The 25,416-nt window shown below is 36.9% G+C and overlaps 1 protein-coding gene and 1 long non-coding RNA gene across 5 annotated transcripts in view; one reads left to right on the top strand and one right to left on the bottom strand.

The window, feature by feature from the left end:
* SOX2 (SRY-box transcription factor 2) overlaps positions 1 to 25,416 on the bottom strand; it is a 675,778-nt gene that overhangs the window by 85,219 nt on the left and 565,143 nt on the right. For 3 of the 4 annotated variants that reach the window (XM_032339957.1, XM_032339948.1, XM_032339967.1), the window contains one exon: positions 5,871 to 5,939. The gene's annotated coding sequence lies outside the window, so the exon portion shown is untranslated. Of the gene's footprint in view, positions 1 to 5,870; positions 5,940 to 6,077; positions 6,267 to 25,416 lie in introns of those variants that run through there. The other variant, XM_032339978.1, reaches the window with a different exon arrangement.
* Positions 1 to 25,416, top strand: part of LOC116588645 — a 141,485-nt gene that overhangs the window by 71,423 nt on the left and 44,646 nt on the right. The gene's annotated exons all lie outside the window — the stretch shown is intronic.

Raw genomic sequence — 25,416 nt, forward strand, 5'->3', positions numbered from 1 at the left:
AGAAAACAGACTAACGTTAATTCTTAATTTTAATTTGAAAATACCAAATTCTCTCCTAAATCCTTTCCTCATTGTATTCTGATAATGATCTTATCTCACATTGTTCCCATTGAAGGAAAAGCTGGGACTGGCAGGAGAGAAAAAGCAAAATGAAGTTGCAATGTTCCAGAGGATTCAGCTCAGGACCCACTTAGAGAATCACCTGGGACACATCCATGTCAGCACATACAGCCAGGAAACCATAGCCACCAAAAGGTCTTCCTTCTCTTCCTTCAATTTAATTCTCTTTTTAAATTTTTCTCTTCAATTTTGCACCCTACTCTTCTCAAATCTCTGGGACCAAAGGCCGGTAACCTTTACCAACATTTCTTTTTAAGTGGTATATATAGGAATTAGCCTGCAAGTCACTCACTTCCATACAAGAGAAAGGGACATGAAGGCATGGTCTACTAAGAAGGTGGGGCTTTTCTTGAAATCTTCAGGAATATCTTTTGGACTGTATCCAAAAGATGAGTATGAGTATCCTAGGGATGGGACAGGTCTGGAGAACCAAGCAATGTTCATGCCTCTGGGCTGGTCTTTTGTTTAGGAGACATGTGCTGCTCACATGAAGGCACAAATTTTCAGCATAAAGGTCAAAGCCTTAGAGAGAAGCTTGGATAGCTAATTAGAGAAAATATTTCCTAACAGAGGTAGGACCCATGGTTACTACCACGAGCTGACAGTGCTAGAGAGCTACGCTTTGAATTATCAGAAAAATAATGATGACACGCAGACCAATGACCAGTCTTCAGTTGACACTGGAAAGAAATCTTGTGTGGAAGGTAAGTAACATCAACAGCTAAGGAGTTACACTAGAAGAAAAGACTAGGAAACCCTGTTTTCTTTCCCTCCTACATTCCCTCCTTCCTCTCTTGCTTTCTTTTCTTTCCTATTTCCCTCTTTCTAAATAAGAGAAGCCCATCTTTGGGTTACTAGTGAATTATCATGGATCAATTGCTGATGCATAAGTAGACCTCAGGCAAATCTGGGATATCTCTATTCAAAGAGCAAACTGTAAACTTCAAGACTGGTGTTCTGCTCCCCCCACCCCACCTCCTCTTTCCTCATTTTAGAATAGGGAAAACAAAACAAACAACCAGATAAACTGAGTGTCAGAAATAGCAAATACTGCGTTTGCTCCTTGTATTTCCTTTTTCTTTTTTAGGCAATGGGATTGTAAGCTCTGTAAGGTCAGGGGCCCTGATACATTTACCCAGTACTGCATTTAGGCACATTTAACACTGTGCCTAAGTATTTGTTGAATGATTGAACTAATGGGATATCCATTAATATTCTATCCACAAGATGTGGATAAAGAATTGGTAAATCAGAGCCACATGCAGATTGCCTTACAGGTCTCCCCCTGCCTTGATTTAATCTGCCAAAGTTCTATTAGAGGAGATTTAAAAAAATGTGTTCTATAAAACATCAGCTCTGAAGAATAAAAATCAATTTTTTTTTTTATTATTTCCAAAAAAGGAAGAGAGAGTCTATGGAAAATTAGTTTGGGATACTCTGTAGTATCAAAGAGATCTTTACAGTATGATCTTTCAGAGTTTTTCAAATACAAATTTTCCCTGTGAATTTCACAGGGAGGAACATAGCATGCTACATTTACAAAAATTATTTGACCATTCGAGAAAGACAACTATCATATGATCTCCCTGATATGAGGAAGTGGAGATGCAACGTGGGGGGGTTGAGTAGGAAAAGAATAAATGAAACAAGATGGGATTGCAAGGGAGACAAACCATAAGTGACTCTTAATGTCACAGAACAAACTGAGGAGGGCGGGGGGGGGGGGTGGTAGGGAGAGGGTGGTGGGGTTATGGATATCGGGGAGGGTATGTGCTGTGGTGAGTGCTGTGAAGTATGTAAACCTGGCAATTCACAGACCTGTACCCCTGGGGCTAATAATACATTATATGTTTATAAAAAAATTAAAAAATTAAAAAAATTATTTGACCATATTCCTCTTTTAGTTGGCACAGCTTATGGAACACTATAAAATATGTCTTGGGGAAAAGTAGCATCTTAATTCAGCTTTACATTCTTTAAATCATCTTTCTTTTGGATTTAAGTCCCAAGTAATTTTTTCCACTGAGAAAGATATCACCAGGCACAATAATGGAATGTACAGGTAGTTAACACTATGAACTTGACACTTAAAAATAGTTATGATAGTAAGTTGTATTTCATGTATTTTTTTTACCACAACTAAAAATTAAAAAAAAATACTCCCTAAATATTATTTTGCTAAGTAATAAGTGAATCAGTATTTTACCTAAGGGCTGTAATGGTACACCCAAACTTAACAGGATTAAATGGCTTGGTTTTGGTCGACATGCTGCTCAAATGCATTCACTACCTAGATACTCTATCCTCCATAGCATCTTGATTTTGAACATGGGGCTATGGATTTCTTAGTGTGTGTTTTTAGTAATATAGCTCAGGATGACTACATAAAAAGACCGGTGACTGTACGTATAGGGAAAGTTTATTGTAATTTAGTAGGGTGAACTTGAGACCAAGAGACAAGAGACCAGGATACAAAACTGACATTGTCACTGACTTAGCACCGCATCCTAAGTAAACACTGCTTTCTTTATCTATAAGATGGCCTCAGTCAACAATTTTTTACTTTTTTGTCTCCAACATGAGATTCCCTTCTTCCCTGGAACTTTAATAGTCACAGCAGATAAAAGCAGAGATGCTCTGGTCTCAAGAAGATGGGAGGCCAAGCGGGAGGCCTTATGACCCTGAGTATCCCCAAAGAGCCTAACAGCTCAGGGGAACACAGTTTGAAAACCATGAGTTTAGCTAATCTTTAGGATTCTTTCCAAGTCTTAACTTCTGCCACCAGGAATTAAGACTGCAGTAGAAAAGAGTACTTATGTGTCCATATTTAAGCTTCTAATTTTATACTGACCCACAGAGAATTCAGTTCTTCTAGAATATAGAACCCTGCCAAAAGGTGGCAAGCACCTTTTGAATGTCAACATTTATTTTAGATTAAAAAAATAAAATAGAGAAAATATTACCAGAATATACTCTTCCCTCACTCCTTTTATGGATACATTTCAAGATATAGACTTGATGGTAATTTAAAATTGAATGCAAATATTGTCATTGAAAAGTTGCCCATTTATATGGTTTTCTCAGCCCTTCTTAGTTTTTAATGGGCAAGGTTTTGCTAAAAACAAAAAGTGTTAATTACATAAATATGCGTATTCTTTTCAAAGCATCACACTATATTATGGTTAAAAAACAATAGAGAAATGAATGCAAAACTATTTCAACAAAAACACTGCTTCTTGAGCAGCTTTTAAAATTATGACATGTTTACTGGGAAAATGCATTACTCATGACAGGGTTACAAAAGCAATATTAACCTTCTTGAAATTTAATAGCAAAGTCAGACATGTAAAAATCAGTACCAGACGTGGTAATATAACTACTTTTGTTAAGATTGTACATTGGATAAAACAGATATTTAAAGCTATATTAAGATGTGGGTAAATAAAGAGTCCGTTAGAAGATTCCCAACACACAAGCATCACAACCAAAATCATCATGCAGATTGTTCTAAAGATAGCATCCATGGAAATAAAAAATTGTGTGCTTTCTTTTGCTCCTATTATTTTGGACACTTTGCTTTTACAATTTTGTACAGGGTGTCAGAAATTAAATTTGTCCTTAAAGATACATATGTCTATCTTTTGGGGCAGTCATTTGCTACACTGACAAGTTACCAAACGCTTTCATTGTATCTAATGTGTGACTAATGAGTGATTGTAATCTGTAATCAAAGAGGATGTTTGCTTCTGCAAAAAAATATAATTTACCCCAAAATAGCATTGATAATAAGCCAAGAACTGCAAAGTAGTGGTTAAAAATGTGTGATTAAAATATAGGCTATAAAATTGCACTTATCATCAAATGCAAGTTTGATTTATAAAATATTTTTTTCTGAAATTTATCTTGTTGCTATAGTTTTATCATATAATCCATTACTTGCCTAGGCATGCTTAAAAGAGATTCACATTTTAAATTATTTTATTGTTTTTGTTTAAAAGGTGCTCACCCTTTAAATTATTGTTTTTGTAACCTTAAGATATTTCATTAAAATCTCTCAAGGAGTTTTTACTTATTTTAGAGAACGTGAGCTTGAGACATACTAAAAAAACAAAGGTCAAAAGTCATAAAGGATAATAGCTGATGGTTTTGATAATGCTAATTATATATTACTGAGAATAAAGCTAGAGAAGGAAATATGAATACTCAAGAAAGATAAACATCCCAATGCTGGATTAAAAAAAAAAAAAAACAATGAAAAAAACTCTTAAAATGTCTTTGTACTTCACTGTCATAATTCAAAGACATAATGAAGCCTGAATTAAAAATGTCAGTTTCTGTGAGTGTTGATAACTTGGTTCTTTGTTGGGCAAGTCAAAATGTGTCTGTTTGATAGGCAAAAATGACAGACTAAAAATGGAGAAGTTGGATCTAAAAAAAGAAACACACACACACGCACGCATGCACGCACACACACGCACACACACACACATACACACACATGACTTTAAAAAAGGTCCATAATGTACTTGAAGGAGAAGACCTGTAGGGTAGGAGGCAATATCTTTAGGAAGTCACCGAGCAGCACTAAAAGGCAGTGTCCATGGCCAATCAAAACGATTTCTGTGACTGCTGGGGCTCTTGCATCTCCGTCTTTACACTAGACTGGAAACCCTTTGTACTAATTACCAGACTGTACCAGATTTTCTGGTTCAGTTCAATCCTATAATTGACTGACAGTGATGGGCAAGGAAGGGGAAAAATTCAAGCTCACCACTGCAAGCAGAGGGTCAGAAATGGTTTCACAGAGAGCTGGTCACAGCCTGGCACTAAAAGCAGGGTTAAGCAAGCATCATCAGCATTTTCTTCTAATTCTCAGGTTAAAAAGGAAGTGAGGAAGAAAAAACAACAGACCATGACTGCTCTCATCTCACAGACCAATTCTTAGCATGCAACCATTTTACATAAAATGAATGGAGAATAGCTTCAAGTATAAATGGCAATGTTAGATGTCAATGATTTTTATTTTGCTTTGGGGAAGTAGGTATATATATAGGTTTGTCTCCAAAACTCAAATAAAGGTCATCTTGCTCAAGTTCAACAGTCTTTTTTTTTTTTTACAGAAACTGAGAAAAACAATGCTGCTATTTCATTCCTAGGGCTGACAAATCATAAAAGGCAAATTTAGAAAGCCTATGGGCAGTTGAATAATCAAAATGAAGCATTTGAAAGCCCTTAGCATCATAATCCTCACATCCTTTGCTTGTTTTAACTCACTGATTTGGATTTACTGAGTGTCCTTAGTAATAAAATGGCTGTCCATGAATCCATACTTTTTAAAATAAAAGCTTGAGTAATAGTTTACATGAACTTAAGAGTTATTGCATTAAAAAAAAAATAGAACACATTGAGCACTGGATGAAAGACTTTGTCGGCTGACCATCACTTGTTATTTACTTAGAACTGTTCTCCACCCACTTTATTTCTAACCAAAAGAACAACTCTAGCTTTACTACACCAAACATTAAAAACACAGGTGCCAGAAACAGGGTCAAAATGAGAACTCAGGCCATTCGGTAGGCAAGTGAGAATTATGTACTATCATGTTGAGGTCAATTGACTTGAAATTTAATCACAGGTTAAGCCCCTTTTCTTTCCAGGCTAAAGAGTAAGCAACACCTGTGCCAGCAGCGGCTCACATTGCACTTGACATAGCAGCCAGTTCAATTTTTAGTTACAAGTCAATTACTTACTGGAACAGAAAGGGAACATTTCATTCATTCCATGGATGGCCACTTTTCCGGAGAAAACTGTCAGGCTTTCTTTCTCAGAAAAAAAAAAAAAAAGAAAAGAAAGAAAGAAAAGAGAAGAAAAAGTAAAAGTTAAAAATAAATGATATGCTGCAAAGTTCTAGAGCTAGGCCAGCACTCTACAGCAGAGAAGTTGTGCAAATAGCTTACCTTCCAAACACTGAACAGGGCTGTCGTGTAAATGAGGCCTATCCCAGCTGATAAGTCCTGGGATTTTCCTCATCAGAGAATCAAAACAAGGTGAAATGATAATAGGTGATGTACACCTGAGAAGAGGGCCAGCTGACTGCATGAAAGGAGAGCGCAAATGAGGAAACTGTCTTCCCCCAGCTACAGTCAGCCCTTGTGCAAGGGGAGTTTCAAATGCACTGGCTATAGACTTTTGTCCAAAGCTGTGGTTCTTTTTTTTTTCTTTTTTTTTCTTCTTTCTTTCTTTTCTTTTCTTTTCTTTTTTTTTTTTTTCCTTAGTGAAGCTAGATTAGTTCATACAAAACTCAACAATACAGCACTGAAACCCATTGTTGATATTCAACATTTTTCACATAGCGGAACAGAATAGACAATACGGTATCTAGGAAACCATGGGCTGGATTACAAACTGATGATATCTCATCCTTCTGGGGGCCTGTAATCCTTTTTATTACCTACCACAGTAAAAAAAAAAAAAAAAAAAAAAAAAAAATCACTGTGTGTGGGGGGAACTCTCTCAGAATAAATCAATATCATTGCAACTCTTAGGAAAATAGGATAAATTAAAATGAAATCTTGCGTATAACACTAGATCTCAAAATGCCATTTGCCCATTTGCCTTTTATGCAAGTTAATGATTTTAAAACTTATTCTAACATTTATGTGAGTTACCAGACATTTTAAAAATTAAATTATGTGTAGATATTTGCTTAATAGTATTCAAAATTAATCTGGACTTTTAGTTTCTTATGACAAATACCTGGAAAGTTATTTATTTTAAAGTGCCAATAGTGAGACTAAGGCATGAATACAAAGTAATTTTCATTACTTTGTTCTAAAATACATGTCTCATGTTACTGTAAGTTATATTTATTTCCTTCACTAAGAACACACGGAAATTAAAGATTTTTTTCGCTTACTTACCTGATACCCAGTTTAATAAAACAAAATTTTCACTTTTTTAATCCCATGCCATTTTTTTTCATTTTTAAAAAAATACGTTTCCTGATTATGTGTAACCGCAAAGCCATCCTTTACAAGGAAATTATGCCTATTCACCTTTTTGAAAATCTGGTCCAATCCCTTTTATAATGCAATCCAGTTCCCATAGTTTTCTTAAGCCTACAAATGGTCTAGGTAGCCACAGAAGTGATTGTTCCTACCAGTTTCTTTTCATCACTTCTGCAATTGACCAATTGACAACTGATTGATGGTTATCTTTTCACTTCAACAATGAAAGAAATTACCATCACTATAGCTATGTACAGTAAATGCCTCCAGAGTAAATTACATGATTCTAAAATTCTCCTTAGCTCACTTAGTAAAACATCAACACAAAAAAGTTTCTTTTTGCGCCTCCTTTCCTGTACCACAGATTTGGCCTTTTCTGTCAGCTGCAGAAAAAGAACTTGACAGCTTCTTTAAAAAGAGGAATATAAAGGAACTTGAATAAAGGATGGCACTGGGCCTGTCTCAAGCAAGTGGCCATTCTTTGCACTTGGAAAAAAATTAGGCATGTGAGCACAGATAAGCCCTATAAGAATACTCTACAGACTATTCCCAGTGACCTTGAGATTCTCTTTCCTTCCTTAACCATTCTGGAACATTGGAGCATCAACGTAGTTTCTGAACACGGATTTGCCAACTTATTTTGAGTAGATGTTGTTTCTTGTTGAAAAGAGAAGCATCCTTAAGGAAACATTCTTAAATTTTTAAACTCCCTTACTGCCCTGCAAAGTCTCCCCTGCTCTTTCCAAAAGTGCTCAAATAAGCGCCATTATGCACCTGTCACCTCCATTCATTATGATATGTTGATGGACAAAACCTTTAAATTCTACCCTCAAACCTAAACTTACTGTAAATGTGCATTTTACTCTCACAGGAAAGCCCTGGATCTTGTCAAGGAAGGGGAATTCAAACATTTTTTCTCTCTCTCTTGAATTGAAGTTATTTTTCTTTTTTGTGTGTGAAGTAAATACACTGTTATGAAAGATTCAAGGGGTTTACTTTCTTGCCCTTTCCCCACCACCCCCTCTTAAGATCACCTTTTTTAAAGTGAGAAACACACCCAAATGGACAGGAAACATAAGATTTTGCACTATTTCCCTTGAAGTTTTAGATCCATAAAATGTGTTACTGAGTATCACAAGATAAACTGATTCATTGTTTTATTATGTAGAATGACATGGCACTCTTTGGAACTTTTCCCACTCTATCAATATTAGGAAGTTACAGAGCAATGAAGGAAACTGGATTCTATTCTTATTTACTGCTGACTCCATTTAGGACAAGCTAGTTTTCTGATAATTCTGGCCTCAGTTATTTCACCAGACAATAAGATTTTTTTTTTAATTTATTTTCAGCATAACAGTATGCATTATTTTTGCACCACACCCAGTGCTCTATGCAATCCGTGCCCTCTATAATACCCACCACCTGGTACCGCAACCTCCCACCCCCACCCCCGCCACTTCAAACCCCTCAGATTGTTTTTCAGAGTCCCTAGTCTCTCATATTATTAAATGCCACATTTATGTCCTTCATAATGGTAGGCTCTATAATGTATGAGAAATATGAGATGAGATCCTGTCCAGCAGAAATGGATAATTTCTTTGGTAAAATAATATATATAGTGGGAAACAGCTTCCAAATGGAATATAACATACTTATTATGTAAGTGTGTATTATAGTATTATACTATTGTCACATCATATTTGGCATATATGGCACTAAATTAAACTTTGTTCACTTAAAAAACAATTCATTATCTTCCATGTTACCTTTGCTATATTTGTTAGTAATATTATTATCTAAATATCCCCGATGATATTCATAAAATGCCATATATATATATCTTTACATTTGCTTTCCAAAAATGTTCCAGCATTAATGCCTAGACACTTGCATTAATGAAATTGGCTTGAAGATGATCTGATCTGCTATCTTTTTTTTTTTTTAAGATTTTATTTATTTATTTGACAGAGATCACAAGTAGGCAGAGCAGCAGGCAGAGAGAGGCGGGGAAGCAGGCTCCCTGCTGAGCAGAGAGCCTGATGTGGGGCTCTATCCCAGGACCCTGGGATCATGACCTGAGCCGAAGGCAGGGGCTTAACCCGATGAGCCACCCAGGTGCCCCCTGATCTGCTATCTTTATCCACAACATCTCTGCTGGAATAACCTTTCTCCAGCTTTGCTTTTACCATGTTTCATGTGCCTGGTTGTAGAACCTATATGGCTTTATTGCATTAAGTCCTTGGAGCTTCCAAATCTAGGTAACTTTTTGCTTAGTTCCCAGGGCTTTGCAAAATCTAGTTCCAAGGCAGCATCTCTCTAAACTTATTTCCCTTATTTTTCATCAACCAACTTACCTTTTATGAATAGTATATTTTCCTATTGCATACATGCCTAGACACATACCAAGCTGTTTCGTATTTTATCCTCATCTTCTGTATTCAACGTCCAAATAAACCCTAGGCCATGTAGGAATCTTTCCCTGCAGTAGTAGCTCATATCTGTTTCGCTATTCCCCAAAGTCTTTTTCGTTTGTTATTGTCCTTGACACACATTTGGCCCAGTTTGAATGTCTCCCCCTTTACTAAGATTTCCTTATCAATTCAACTAAAATGAATCACAATTCATTTTTATTATAATATGAATTATCTTAGATTATATTTGTATATCATTTTCCCCAGGTAGAACTTAAGACCCATGAGGAAAGGAACTTATTGTATGTATATTTTTATGTCTAGCACTGGCATATAAATGCTTAATAAATGACTACTGATAAAGACACAGTCCTTGCTCCTAAGGAGCTCTCAGTTCAGGGTGAAGTTTATATTAGTTGTGAGAATAAGATGGTAGCTGAATAACTAAGGAAACAGGAATGGCAGTTGAAAAGATCAGCAGTTCCTTTAAAAAATAAACTGAATTTTTAAAGTCAATATTTATCTATTTATTTATTATTAAAGCTTTTATTTATTTATTTGAGAGAGAAAGAGACAGAGAGAGAGCACAAGCAGGTGGGAGGGGCAGAAAGAGAGGAAGAAGCAGACTTCCTGCTGAGCAGGGAGCCCATCAGGGGGCTCTATCCCATGAGATCATGACCTGAGCTGACTCAGCCACCCATGCGCCCTTAAAGTAAGTATTTAAATGTTTGTGTAATAAAGACCTGATCAAAGCTGCTTGTTTGGAACATGACTTGCTGAGCAGGGAGCCCCACACAGGTCTCGATCCCAGGACCTGAGTTCATAACCTAGCTGAAAGCAGACCCTTAACTGACTGAGCCACCCAGGCATCCCATGCAGGTAGATCTTAACCATGATTTCCTGTTAGAATTAATTGGGAAGTCCACCATCTGATATTCAGATTTAATAGATATGTAGTGGCTCTGAGTATTGGTAATTAAAAAAAAAAAAAAAAAAGCTAGCTTAGTGATTCTGATGTCCCCCTAATTTTTTTTTTAAAAGATTTATTTATTTATTTATTTGACAGAGAGATCACAAGTAGACAGAGAGGCAGGCAGAGAGAGAGAGAAGCAGGCTCCCTGCTGAGCAGAGAGCCCGACATGGGACTCGATCCCAGGACTCTGAGATCATGACCTGAGCCGAAGGCAGCGGCTTAACCCACTGAGCCACCCAGGCGCCCCTGTCCAGATAATTTTAAGAATCATTGTCCTAAGCCAGTGGTTCTCAAAGTGTTGCTCTGAATGAGCAGCATTGACATCATTTGGAAACTTACTAGAAATACAAATTCTTGGTCCCACCCCAGACTTACCAAATCAGGAAACTGTGGAGGTGGAGTCAAGAAACTGGTGTTTTGCTGTCAGAATGTTTACAATCAACAACACAAGAAACAACAGGTGCTGGTGAGGATATGGAGAAAAAGGAACCCTCCTGCACTGTTGGTGGGAACGCAAACTGGCACAGCCACTGTGGAAGACTGTATGGAGGTTCCTCAGAAAGTTAAAAACAGAACTACTTTAAAATCCTGCGATCACACCACTGAGTGTTTATCCAAAGAATATGAAAACACTAATCTAAAGGGATATATGCATCCCTATGTTTATAGCAGCATTATTTACAATAGCCAAGATGTGGAAGCAGTCCAAGTGTCCATGAACTGATGAATGGATAAAGATGTGTGCGCGCGCACACACACACACACACAGGAATATTATTCATCTATAAAAAAGAATGAAATCTTGCCATTTGCAATGACATGGATGGAGCTAGAGAGTATAATGCCAAGTGAAACAAGGCAGTTAGAGAAAGACAAATACCATATGATTTCACTCATGTGTGGAATTTAAGAAACAAAGCACACAAGCAAAGGGGGGAAAAAGAGAATGAGAGACAAATTAAGAAACAGATTCTTAATTATAGAAAACAAATTGATGGTTCCCAGAGTGGAGGTAGGTGGGGGGATGGGTTGAATAGATGGTGGGGATTAAGGAGCACACTGTTGAGGTGAACACCAGTGATGTATGGAAGTGCTGAATCACTATGTTATACATCTGGAACTAATATATCACTGTATGTTAATTAACTGGAATGAAAATAAAACCTTAAGAAAAAGAAACCAGTGTTTTAACAAGCTCTCCAGGTAAATTCTGATACATGTCAAAGGAGAATTTCCATTCTAAGCTGTTGGAGATCCTCAGACCTTATTGTAATGACTCCAGGGCAGTGGTCTCATAGCTGTGTGGCTCCTAGGGCCAGTAGTGGCCACTTGTGAATAAAGGATTGTTTTAATTCATGGATGGCTTGAGAGGGATGGTAGTAGAGAGATAACCACTCTGACAGGACAGGAGATACAGACTTGAGAGACATTATAATAGAGAAGGCAGGTTGAACTGGCAGAGTAGATAAATGGCCTGAAGGTGGGGAGCGTATATAGTGAGAAAATAACCTTAAGGCCAGCAACTCAGGAAATAGCCACCATGTGAGTTAGGAGGAGGATGAAACACTGGCAAAGCAGAGACATAACTGGCAGAGAGACAGGAAGAGGGCCTGGATAAAACAGTGGCATAGAAACATGAAGATAGGCTGATCAATCAACAATGTCAAACGAGGCCTGAGGTTGATTGAGTTGGTCATAGAAAAGGATGAAGGAGTTGGCTATTAGAAAGTCACTAGCAATCTCTGGTTGAGGAGTTCAGCATTGGGGTGGAGGAAAAGACAGACTGCAGAGATGAAGACGGGAATGGCAGAGAGATATGGGATGTAGGGGGTATAAACAATATCATTCAAGACTGTAGGTGGGAAAGAAGGAAAGAGGGCTGGGACTGGAGCCACAGGCATCAGGAAGCCAGTATGAGGGCAGGAGAAGTAGCCATATTTTAAGAACTAAAGGAACAAGCCCTCAGGAGACCACATTTGTTAAGGAAGTGAGGAGGAAGAGCTAGCATGAGAACAAAGTCAGGAGTAGAAAAGAAGGAAAAGTACTCAGAGCTGCCTGAGGAGTGGAAAAAGGAAAGATGGAAGGCATATGGGAGAATGGTTTGTGAAGGGGAAGATAATAGGGTCTGAAATAGGTCATGCCTGATAGCATCAAACTTCTTTGCGAAGTAGGAGTAAAATCATTTACTAAGGTTGATTTTTTTTTTCTTTTTTTGGATAGGGAATGACAGACGACAAAAGTGCACAGGGATTTAGAAGAGGAGAACCTGGCATAAGAACACAATGCATTTCTCTATGGCCTTGCACTAGCTACCTCTTCCTACTTCCAGGCTTCTATTTTGTACACCTCTGTAGCATTAGCTCTTTCCTGCTCCACTTAATTTTTCTGACGTCATCCATGGCTCTTCTATGTGCTCTGGAACAAGTCCTGGGCCCAGAATTTGCCTGCACCCCTCTTCTCTTCCATTTCCACTTTCTCCTTGGCCATTACTCCCATGGCCTTATTAATCTGGGTATCAAATTCACAACCAGCCCTTTCTTTTGAGTTCTAGGTCTGTATTTGACTGTTCACTGGGCATTTAGTACCTGAGCTTCACTACGTTGAAAATCAAATTCTTTATCTGCTTCACTGCGCACCAAAATAAATATGTTCCTCTGTCTTCAGCATGCTGGCTTCACCAGCTTCACCATTAGTTAAGGTGTTCTCCGAAGCAAGAAGCCATTGATTGATGAACAATTCTGATAACTCATAATCATCTAATTTTTATTAATTTACTTCTCAAATATTGCATCTTTTCTAATTCATACTCTAAAGTTTAAACTTCCATTGTCTCTTACAACCTTCTAGCAGATCTCCTGGGTTCTAATATGTCCACTCTTTAACCCAGCCTCCATTTCATAACCAGAAATGTCATTTTAAATGCAGATCTGGGGACGCCTGGGTGGCTCAGTTGGTTAAGCAGCTGCCTTCGGCTCGGGTCATGATCCCGGTGTCCTGGGATCGAGTCCCCCATCGGGCTCCTTGCTCTGCGGGGAGCCTGCTTCTCCCTCTGACTCTGCCTGCCACTCTGCCTGTGGTCGCTCTTGCTCTCTCTCTCTCTCTGACAAATAAATAAATAAAATCTTTAAAAAAAAAAATAAATGCAGATCTGCCTATGTCTCTCACCTTTAATGATGATCTACTTCCCACATCTATACAGTGTTCTGGAACCCAGGGTTCCCTACAGAGGTTTCAAGGACTCCCCAAAATCAAATTATAAATATGATAAAGAAAATGCATTTACATCATCAACTAAAGTCTATTACTGAACATATATGATAGAGATGCACATACCAGTGGAGAAAAGTGTACTAATAGACTGTTAGAGAAACACTGTTGATACCATTGTCTTACAACACATCCAGAGAAAAACTCAAAAAATATGCATCTACTATGCTTGAAGAATGAGTGTGAAGGCTTACTTCAAGAAAACTTTCCAAAACAAATGGGCCAAAGAATAAATATTGTTCCTCTATTTTGTATGTCTTTGCATACAATAGGAAAGATGTTTTAAAAATAAAATACATGTAACACATACACAACAGGAGAAAGTGCTGACGTCAGCTTTGACACATCAGATCGGTGGGAAGACTGTGGAAAGATGTATTTGTACTGTACGCATAAAAACAATAGTTGGGAAAAGAGCAGGCATAGTGACTTTTTTAAATAAAAGCCACTATTGAAAACATGTTTGAGAACTCATCTAATTTGCATAGATAAGCATTAGTCCTTCAGAAAATGCTGTTTTCTTTTCAAAACAGTTTTAGTTTATTCTAAGCAGATCGCAAATATTAGTAGGCACAGTCTTTAAATAAAATGCTTTATGTCCAGCATTATTATTCATGCATTTTTAAAATGCATTTATTAGCTGTCTGCTAGGTGTACTAAATATTGCAGTCTGAGTTTCATAATTCACTTTTTAAAAGAAAAAGATTTATTTGTTTATTTGACAGAGAGAGACTATGTGCGCACTCACACATGTAGAAGGGAGAGGCAGAGGGAGAGAATCTTCAAACAGACTCCCTGCTGAGTGGAGCCCCACATGGGGCTCTTAATCTCAGGACTCATGAGATCATGACCTGAGGCAAACCAAGAGTCAGATACTTAACGGACTGAGCCACACCGGGTGCCCTATAATTCACTTTTTTATAACTGAAATTTTTTGGCCCTCGCCTAACTAGGTATTGATACAACTATTCCAAATGAACAATAATCCACATTTAGCTAAATCTTTCCCACTGTACAATAACTGTGCCAGCTTTCATGCCTTTCTGCTAATTTCTCATCAGCTGAAAAAGCCCAATTCAGAAATCTTTATAATGACAGATGAAGTGTTAGTGAAGAAACAGAAACAAGACAATGTTTACAAAACAAAATAAACAGGAATTTTTAAAAAGTTAAATATTTGGCCCTATAAATACATTATCAGTCTTGATACCTTTTTCAAAATCTCCCCTTCCTCATCCCAACTTCTAGTCTTTCTTTCACTTTAAGAAGCTCTATTCTTGTACTTGTTTAAGATCATACCTGTGTGACTATTATAAGGATATGTGCACGTGTTTTCCAAGAAAAGTGATTAAAAGTCTGAGTTCTCAGATTAGACCAAGGTTTGAATAACAGCTCTGCCACTTACTTTATCACTCCCAGATTAAACTTTTGATGACTTAGTTTCCTCTTGGAGAGAAGAGATAATAATAGTAGTAGTTGCCTCTCCCAATTTTTTTTGGTGGAAATGTGCTAAATCTAAAACACAGCTTGGCATACAATAAACTGAATTTCAATCAGTTATTGTTCTTGCTGTTGTTTTCTTGTTATTCCCCACCTAGTCATGTTCAGGAGTCAGCTCAGATAACTGTCTCCCTCCTTGAAGTGGCCATAGCACAGATGAATTTGGACTCGACCTTGAGGGAAGACACGATCCAGATTGTATAACAGCACGTGTACCACCAAGGGAGAAAGAGCAGATGGAAAAGAGAACAGGTCCTGCCTTTCAGAGTTGCTTTTAGGCAGGTTACTTAAACCCTTTTAATTTGACTTCATCATCTATAAAATGAGGTTAATAATAACAAATTTCAGCCTGGTTTCTTTTGGGAAAAATATAAGGTAGCCTTTGAGAAAGTTCCTAACGAGGGCTTGACACTTAGTAAGAGCATTCTTCAAATGTTTGCCAGGCCATCTGCTTTTCTTGTCTTTCCCCTGCTTTACTCTGTTTGTCCCTAACTGAGGCCCTTTCCCTAGGCTGCACTTGGGTTTCATCTCCATACAGAGTTGCCAGGGACTGGATGTAACTGGCTTCCCCCTCATCAGGATGGACACCTCCACTAAAAACAAGCTCTGTATAGGGGCGCCTGGGTGGCACAGTTGGTTGGGTTCCCTGCTCAACGGGGCGTCTGCTTTACTCTCTCCTTCTCCCTCTCCCTCTGTTCTGCCTCCCCGGTAGTGCTCTCTCTCACTCACTCTCTCAAATTTTAAAACAAACTAACTAACCAACTAATTAATTAATTAAAAAAGCAAGCTGTGTATCTTGATGGAATTTTTAAAAAACTTGCATCATCATTATTTTTTGAAGCACTATTTAAAAGGTTCTAAAAATTCCCTGAAAAGTCATTTTTTTTACTCACCTTGTTTTCATTATTTTTCCTCCTCAAGCAAGTGTATTAGACAATTAAAGCAAGTTGGATTCAAGTGTTTTCAATGTTTTGATTAAGATTTTATGTTCAGTAGTAAGTGTTATGCAATTTTGGAAGTATGATGCCAATTTTAATTAATTTTCATAGGTTTGCTAATTAAAACAATTAAGAGGTGGGGCTTACCCATTGGAAAAATAATTGGAGGATCTCTTGAGCATTATCCGTGAGATTTCACACAAGCACAAAATGGTGTAAATTTGTTTTAAAAATAGCTAGAAACACGAAAGAAGTAATTATAACATCAAACCAAAGTTGTGTCTGCATTAAAAATAGGAGATAAAATTTTCCTTGGGCTTCTAGCGGTTGCTTCTGCCTTCCCCTGTGTTCATAGTAGTAATAACAAGGAATAAAACCAAACTATTTTTTTCAGTAATAGCATGATGTATAAACTTTAAACTTTGGAGATAAATATCAACCAGGCAATGTACTGAGAGATGAGAAAATGAAGAAACACTGAGAAAGCCCTGTGGGGCGGTAGGAGAAGTATTTAATGGGAATTAATCACTCTCCTCCCAAAGGAATACAGTCCTTGAAAGAAATGGGTTTCCAACTTTTTTAAAGTCACGGACCTTTAGAGTCAAAATATATTTCCTAAAAATTTAACAAAGGACATAATCTTTCATAGTAGCAGAGTATGAGAGGAGTGAACACACACAAAAAAGGAAAAAGATACAGAACACTCAATCAGTTTAACATGTTGATTAAATGCCAGAAATCTGGGGTCACCCTCATTGCCCAAGTTTTAGTCTTTGCTCCACTTTTAAAATAGGGATAATAGAAACTATCCCAAAGGATTGTGGCATGGATTAAATGAATTAACATATGTGTAACACTTGGAACAATGCTCTAACCAAAATTAAAGTTAGCTATTTTTACAATTACCTTCACTCACATTTAAACTATAAAAAAATTAGTAACTTCCCCAAGATTTTCCAAAGAAATCTCCACTGTTGTAGTTTACCCAAATGATGTTATACGACCTTGCAGATGCCCCGAGTTTGGGGGAATAATGATTTAAAACCTCAATATATTTATCAGGAGTCCTAAAAATGGTGATACTCTTTTGATTTCATAATTTTCACCTTAAGGAGTCTAGCTTAAGGAAATGATAAAAATGCAAATAATTATAAATAAAGATATTCACTATGGCATTATTTATAAATAAAAAATTTCAAAAACCAAAATGTCAGAAAATGGAAGAAATAAGGGATTATTCAAGTAGATGATGGTATCTTTATAAGATAAAATGTATGCAAGAATTAAAAATGGCTATCTTGGGGTGCTTGGATGGCTCAGTCAGTTAAGTGTCTGCCTTGAGTTCAAGTTATGATCCCAGGGTCCTGAGATCAAAACCCTCATCGGTCTCCCTTGCTCAGAGTTTGCTTCTCCTTCTCTCTCTGCCCCTCCCACTGCTTCTTGCTGTCTCTCTCTCTCAAATAAACAAATCTTTTTAGAAAATGCCTATCTTTCATAATGAATGATAAACTGCATGTGAAATGCTGATAGTATACGAGTAAACAAACTCAGCAAAACATATAACTGTATTCACAGTACGATCTTGACTCCTTAAAAATATTTCGAGAATATACCTTTGAAAAATGTGCTAATCAGTTAACATTATTTCAGAAGGTTAGAACAGGGTCAGCAAACTTGTTCTGTAAAGGACTAAATAGTAACCATATTGAGTTTCCCAGGCCATTTAGTTTCTGTCACAACTACTCAACTCTGCTCTTGCGGTGTAGACAGCAACTAGAGATAACAGTAAACACATGGGTGGGTCTGTGTGCCAATAAAACTTGATTTACAAAACACAGGTGGTTGGCCTCACGGCCATAATTTGCTCACCTCTGGGTTAGATTGACAGATTTTATTTATTTTCTTTTTAAATATTTTTCTGTGTTTTCTAAATTTTCTACAGTGAGAAAAGCATAAATTACTTCCATAGTCTAAAAATTAAATCAGTAAGTTAAAAAAAAAATACCATTTCTTATGTAAAATAAGAGACACCATAGCTAGTTAGGAAGTGGTTATAATCTTTTTCTCTGATTTAAAAATGTATATTAGGTCATGTCAAAAATGACATGCTCAGAAATAAAAGCCTCCAGTAGTTGCATATTACACTTAGAATTAAGTACAGATTATTTCGCCTCTTCTGCAGAACATAAAATTCATTTCGTACCACTCTCTCCCTTGATCACTTGCTCTGGGCATGCTTGGGTTTGGCAAGGAGGACTGGAATTGAGCTTTTAAGGCAGACTTGCATAAACCATCAGCTTCCACAACTTTTCATAAAAAGGCTCTGCCTGCAAATCCAAGGGTCCTGGAAACATATTTAAAAAAGAAAAAAGACTTAATCCTCTAAATTCCTTTTAAAAAGTGTAGGTATTTGTATGTAAATAAAATATTTTAGTATTTGATTCCATTTTCTGTATTTTTCATCAGATATCTGTATTTATTTTACTAAAATTTTTGAGTATAGTTGATATACAATGTAACATGTATTTCATGGGTACAACAGAGGAGTAAATGCTCAGTACACATGTAGCCCATCTGTCACCATACAATGCTATTACAGTATCATTGACTACATTCCCTGTGCTGTGCCTTTTATTCCCATGACTTCTTCATTCCATAACTTGAAGTCTGTCTCTCCCATTCCTCTTCATTCATTTTGCCCATACCCCACTCATCTCTTCCCTGGCAATCATTAGTTTATTCTCTGTATTTATAGGTTTGATTCGGCTTTTTGTTTATTTTTTTTATATTCCACAGGAGTAAAATCATATGGTATTTATCTTTCCCAGTCTGACTTATTTCATTTAGCATCATACCTTCTAGGTCCATTCATGTTGTTGCAAATGGCAAGATTTCATTCTTTTTTATGGTTGCATAATATTCCATTGTCAGATAGACAATTAGAGCAACAGACAGACAAGTTCATGGAACCAGCAAAACACCATATAGCTGCACATCTTATTTTTGGATTGGGAAAAGCTAATTTTTTTTTTCCCAACATTTATTTATCTGAGGTGGGGGGGCAGACAAGACAAGGAGGGAGAGAGAATCTTCAGCAGACGTCCCACTGGGCCCAGAGCCCGACATGGTACTGGATCCCATAATCCTGACCTAAGCCAAAACTGAGAGTTGAATACTTAACTGACTGAGCTACCGAGGCACCCTGGAAAAAAGTCACAATTTTATAAACAGCAATAAATAATTTATTCTCCTTTTCTCCTCTCTTTTGCATATCTTATTCCACATTATCTACTCTGGATATTGGGCACATCAACATACAATGCATTTATCAATATATTTATCAAACAGTTTTTATTTTTGCCAAGCAGATAAAAAAGGAATGTTTGGTTTTAATTTGTTTCTTTTATTACAGAAGAGTTTAAGCATATTTTTATGTTTAAAAGCCATTTGTGTTTCCCAGTCTGTGACCTGTATTTATGACCTTTGTTTCTCTATTATCCTTTAGTTACCTTTTTTTTAGTGTGTTGAAGGACTTTTAATAGACAATGGAAATTAGCTTTTGCCCATCACATGTGCTGCAAATAACTTTTCTATTTTGTATTTTGATTTTATTTATTATTTACTTTTTTGATATGCCGAAATTAAAAAAAAACTTTAATGGTAAAATTGGTAAGTCTTTGTTGGCGTCTTCTGAAATTTATGCCATACTTTAAAAGGCCATACCTACTCTAACACTGTAAAACAAAATTACTTTTTTCCCTTAGATCTTTGCTCCACCTGGAATTTATTTTAGAGTAAGAAGCAATAGAGAGAAAGGTTCCTATACACATTCCTCTGCTAATGTAGGCAGGCAAGACTCTCTGCAGAATGACACAACATGATTTATTTAAGCCATCAGGTACTTACCACTCAAAATGTTGTGAAACCACCCAATAAGATAACTCTTATATCAAACAGTGTTAACATGTGATAACACATTTTTAATTAGTCACTTAGTATTTCTTGAACCCCAGTCATTTGAATATCACCTCTGTAATTTTTAACAGTTTCTCCAATTACTCCTATATTATTTTAATACTTTAACTTTTAGTAGCCTCTTTTTATGTAAGCAATTTTATTTTAAAAAGGAAACTATAGGGGCACCTAGGTGGTTCAGTGGGTTAAAGCCTCTGCCTTCGGCTCAGGTCATGATCCTGGAGTTCTGGGATGGAACCCCACATTGCTTCGGGCTGTCCGCTCGGCAGGGAGCCTGCTTCCTTTCCTCTCTCTTTGCCTGCCTCTTTGCCTACTTGTGATCTCTGTCTGTCAAATAAATAAATAAAATCTTAAAAAAAAAAAGAAATTATTGGGATGACTGACAGAAATTTTGAATCTTCATATTTGAAATGTTGGTGTTACTCCTTTTTTTCCCCTGTATTTGTTACCTCATAGAATCTACTGAAAATTTAATTTACTTACTTCTGTTACATTTTTTGGTGTATTGATATATGACAACAAAATCTAAATTTTTACTGGTCTGATAAACACCACACACACACACCACACAACACATACTTTTTCTCTAAAACAAAATAAATAGAAAGCTCATTCTGCTTCTATGGATGAAACATTCTCTACAACTATAAAGAAACATATTTCACTGTTCCAGATGAGTTTTAAAACACCTGCCACTATACCGAAAATAAGGAAATAGGATGGTCCAAGAAGAGCTCTAAAGAGTACTCCATTTTGCCTGGTCTTTGAAAATGGATAGCTTCAATATTAATACCAGGTAGTACAGTTCTTTGGATAATAATAATAACCCTACTTAGGTTCAACTGGATCCCCAAACATATAGAATAAAATGGTGAAGATAGATTGTTTTGACCATTTATTTACACTGTGTATTACTCTTCCTACCTGGAAGTAGATGATTTTACAACCTTATATTTAGACAACAGCATTTAAGTAATTAGTGAGATAATCTGAACCAATATACTACACAGACTTCTGGAGAATAAGGGAGCTGAAGAAGAAATCAGAAGAGGATGTTCTTTTCCATTCAAACCATATGTGCAGCCACTAAATGAAAAGGGAACACTACTGGATTGGTCTATAACATTTAAAGTTAAAGAAAAAAATGGTCTTTGTTTATGTGGCAACTAATGATGTAAAAAAAAATCCCTTAGATACCTAATAGTACGTATTCAGGACATACTGCTGTTTGGTGTTACTGCCTCATCAATAATAAAAACAATGATAGCTAGTATTTAGCAAGTGCTATGCTTACTATGGACTAGGTGTTTTAGAAATACCATCCTGATGAAAACTCAACGATACTATTTCTCCCATATAAGAGACGAGAAAGTGGAGTCTCTGAGGAGTCCTGCCCAAGTCACGCAATTACAAAACCAGAGAACTGCAACTAAAAACTCAGGCCCATAAAAATCTTAAACTTTTCCAGGGAAACCACACCCCTCCCCCAATCAGTGCAGCTCTTTCCACCTCCTGAGACTAACCATCTTCTTCGTCTTGGAGGGTAAACCACAGCAGAATAAAGCACCTGAATCTTCTCATGCAGCCTCTCTCCTGGCTATGGGGAGAACAATTCAAGGAGTAGGGTCTGGCTTTCATTAAATAAGGACGATAATGACAAATGGAGTAACTTCAAAAAACTGCAGGAGTCACATAAAACCAGTATCTCAAAACAAAAAGTTTTAGACTTTTGCAATAGTCTGCCATTCAGGCCACAAGTATTTATTCCGCGTTCGTGGGGGTGCAGATCTCTATATTAGCTTCCCATAATCCCCCAATTTGGTTCAAATAATTCGTACAGTTTGAGCTTAAAAGAAACAAACAACATTTGTAGGACTCCATTTCATAAATCCTCCTGCAGGGCATTGACTGACAGCTCACTACTTTTCTTATAGCGCATTTCATATCCCTGGGGTGTGCAAAACACTTGCACTAATGTAAAATATGAGAATATCAAATGAAATGTTTATGGAGATTTTTTTCTACAGCTGCTCCCTAGGAATACTTTCTCTGTAGAAATGTTGCCAGGATTCCCAAAAATTAAACAGAAATATCCTTTTCATTAGAGTCAGCAGTGAGAAAATTTTGTTAGCTTTTCTCTTAGGGTCATGATGTCATATTCTAAAGGTAATTCACAGATAATTTTAGGAAAAATGTTATCAGGTACTATAACAGAGTAGCCAGACCAAATGAGTTTTTCAAAATAAACAAAGTATTGTTTAATAGACAGAGAATAGCCTTAAGAGATAGTTAGACATAGATTCTAGACTCTGATCTACCACTTCTTAGTTAATTGTATCAAATAAAAAAGTCTCTGAAAAACAATGTCCTTATTTGTGAAATAGGGATATTATCTATCTCAGGGGACAGTTATATGGATTAAGTGAAATAATGACCATACATCAAGCACGTAGCAAACTCTCTGGCACTTAGAAGTTATTCAACAAATGTTAGTTCCCCTTTTGCATCCCCAAATATTTCCACTATATTAACTACCTACCTATTTACTTAATTTCTAATTGACAACAAATTTATTTTTTATTTATCTATTTATTTATTTATCTAATTGACAACAAAGTTATGCAACAAATGTTAGTTTCCCCATTTTATGATTTTACGAGCATAGTCACCAAAGTGACCTTTGGGCTTCTACTAATTTTCATTTCATTATGTGTAACACTTTTATATTCATAGAGGTACCTCAAATGTTTTGTGAGTTTATTTTATTATTATTATTATTTTTTAAAAGATTTTATTTATTTATTTGACAGAGAGAGATCACAAGTAGGCAGAAGGCAGGCAGAGAGAGGAAGGGAAGCAGGCTCCCCGCCGAGCAGAGAGCCCGATGCGGGACTTGATCCCAGGACCCTGAGATCATGACCTGAGCCGAAGGCAGAGGCTTAACAGACTGAGCCACCCAGGTGCCCCTGTGAGTTTATTTTTTAAAAGTTACTGCAAGATAAGGTATAATGTATAACAATCATGGAGTAATAATAATGGAACAATATAATAATATGTTAGCTAAAAAATAGCACTTAGCACATGCCAAATATCTGGTGTGAATTTTAATGATTTCACCTCATTTAATTCACCCAACAACTCAAAGAGAAGGACATTATTATTATCTATTTCACAGATGAGGAAATGGAGGCCTAGAGTGGTTAAGTGATATGCCTGAGATCTAGAGTAGATCTAGAGTAGAAGATACTAGGGAGAGGGAAAGGAAGATAAAGTGTCTGTTGTTCTTTATACAATTTTACCCTCTTTAAATTAAGAAATACAATCTGAAGCTATTCGGTGTTTTTGTTGGTTCCTTGAAATTGCTCGGGCTGTTGCCCTGTCAAGAATCTTCCAACTGGGGGCCCTTGGGTGGCTCAGTGAGTTAAAGCCTCTGCCTTCACAGCTCAGGTCATGATCCCAGGGTCCTGGGATTGAGCCCCACATCGGGCTCTCTGCTCAGCAGGGAGCCTGCTTCCCTCTCTCTCTCTGCCTGCCTCTCTGCCTACTTGTCATCTCTGTCTGTCAAATAAGTAAATAAAATCTTAAAAGAAAAAAAAAGGAATCTTCTAACTCTAATAGTCTGGATTTGTTTCCTTTGCCACAGGCTGTACTTTTCTAATAATAAATATCTGGAAGAGAACTATAGAAAACCAAATCAAATTCTGGGATTGTTTTTGTGCCCAGTACAGATACCTAAATTTTTAAGGAATTATTCCAAGGGCAGAACAATTTTCTCAAAATTTACTTCCAAGACCTTTGGATTTGTAGATAGAGTCCCTATGTGAGAAAGAGGTGGTGGTACCACTATCTGTTATGTCATATGCGGCTCCAGGGTTGTGGGCTATAAAGGTGAATAAGACATAGCCTTGCCTGGAATGAATGAGGTACTTGTACTGGCACTATCAACTATTTGATTTCCTGAAATATTCTGCTGGATAATATGGTTATATCTGTACTATTTGGAAAATGACCCACTCGTAGGTTCCAAGTATTCCTTAACAGCAACTGCCAGTCAGTGTCAAATCTGGCTTGAACACACTATAATTTCAATTAAGTGGCATACCATTTAAATATGCACATAAATAAATTGCATAGAAAAATTATGGAAGGAGAGCCGAATGATCTAACAATAATGCATGTCAAACTTAGAGTAAACACATATCATGACAAATTTTCCTGACATTCTTCTCTCTGCTGAAAATATATACAGTAATATTTCTATTAAGGATGCTTTTAACAATGAACTTTGATGTCAGAAGCCTGGATGTGCGAAGGAGAAGGAGAAACAGAGATGATTTTGGGGGGGTTCTTGTCTCTGCACACTTTAATGGGGCACTAGACTCAAGTGTTAGGTGTAGATCACTGTGGACTGTGGTCTTCAGGGCTACATGGGAGATTCTGTCCACTCTTAAGAAGCCAAAGGGCAGGGAACAATTTTACCAGTCTTGGGCCATTCAAATCTATAGACTATGTTCTGCCTTTCAGTGAGGCATCTGTCCTGGTTTGCCTTGGACAAGTTTATGACATGAGATGGTGTTCTCTTCTTTTACTGCCATGGCTGCCATGAACCCAGATCTGAGGACGTGAGATCTGGTCTAATCTCCCTCCCAGTTAAGTTTCCCCAAGTCCATTCAAGTGTGGGACTGTGGACATGTGACAATCTCTTTGTACCTCAGTCTCCTGATCTGTAAATTCGGGATGAAAATAGAACATACCTTAAAAGATGGTTGTGAGGATTAGTGTTACCTGCCATGCATTGACTGTATGGTGGAACAGACCTGGATTCAAATATTGTTTTTGCTACATCATATCCCCGACCTTGGGCAAAACATCAACTCCCTGAGGCATAGTTTCTCTATATGGAAAGTTTCTGTAAATGAGAAGTTCACCCACCTTCCAGGTTGGATGTGAGGATGAAAAATAATGTATGAAAATTTCCTAGACCATGGTAAGTATTTATAAATGACAGTTATTTTAAATTAAGCCCTCATTTGTGTATCTACTATGTTTGAGGCCCTGTGATAGCTGTTCTAAGGAGCAGTGGATTCACAGTGAGGCTGGTGAATATCTTGAGTTATGAGGAAGGATGTTATTATATCACTGTTTAGCCATTGTTTTCTCATTTTATTATCTTGTGGTACAAACAGCTATCACAAATATATAATATCCCTAAACTGGTTTAA

This window comes from Mustela erminea, chromosome 1, assembly GCF_009829155.1.
Source record: "Mustela erminea isolate mMusErm1 chromosome 1, mMusErm1.Pri, whole genome shotgun sequence".
Lineage (NCBI taxonomy): Eukaryota > Metazoa > Chordata > Mammalia > Carnivora > Mustelidae > Mustela > Mustela erminea.